The following is a 447-nucleotide window of genomic DNA, read 5'->3' on the forward strand; positions in this document are numbered from 1 at the left end:
ACATACACACACCAGAAAGGTGCTCAGGTTGCGAAGTCCCCCGTTTTTAACAGATTTAAATTCAATTAAATTAATTTCTCTAAAGCTCCAGACCTCCTCTCCTCGGCAATGTGGTGCGGTCGCGTGGCTCTGCGCGTGGCTCTCCAGCGGATCGCCGTTGCGCCGTTAAACTCATTAAGTATTACCGGGGGTTTACCGGGCGCCGTGCAGAGAGATGTCGTCTCTACCGCGGGTCTACATCACGCGACAGATCCCGCCGGAGGGGCTGAAGATTCTCAGGGAGTCTGGACAGTGAGTGAGATCACACGTTTCTCTTGTTGCCGTTCTGGTTCTGTATGTAGGCCTACTTTTTTAATATAATTATATTCTTTAAATCTAATTATTGTTGCTTTTAATTTAATGTTATGTAGGCTATAGGTTTTGGATTGTGTCTTTAATTTAACTTAA

The 447-nt window shown here is 45.2% G+C and overlaps 1 pseudogene; it reads left to right on the plus strand.

Annotated features, from left to right (window-relative positions):
- The window catches only part of LOC124028623, a 6582-nt pseudogene continuing 6135 nt past the window's right edge, over positions 1-447 (plus strand).

Source organism: Oncorhynchus gorbuscha, unplaced genomic scaffold, assembly GCF_021184085.1.
Source record: "Oncorhynchus gorbuscha isolate QuinsamMale2020 ecotype Even-year unplaced genomic scaffold, OgorEven_v1.0 Un_scaffold_4529, whole genome shotgun sequence".
In the NCBI taxonomy this organism is placed as follows: domain Eukaryota; kingdom Metazoa; phylum Chordata; class Actinopteri; order Salmoniformes; family Salmonidae; genus Oncorhynchus; species Oncorhynchus gorbuscha.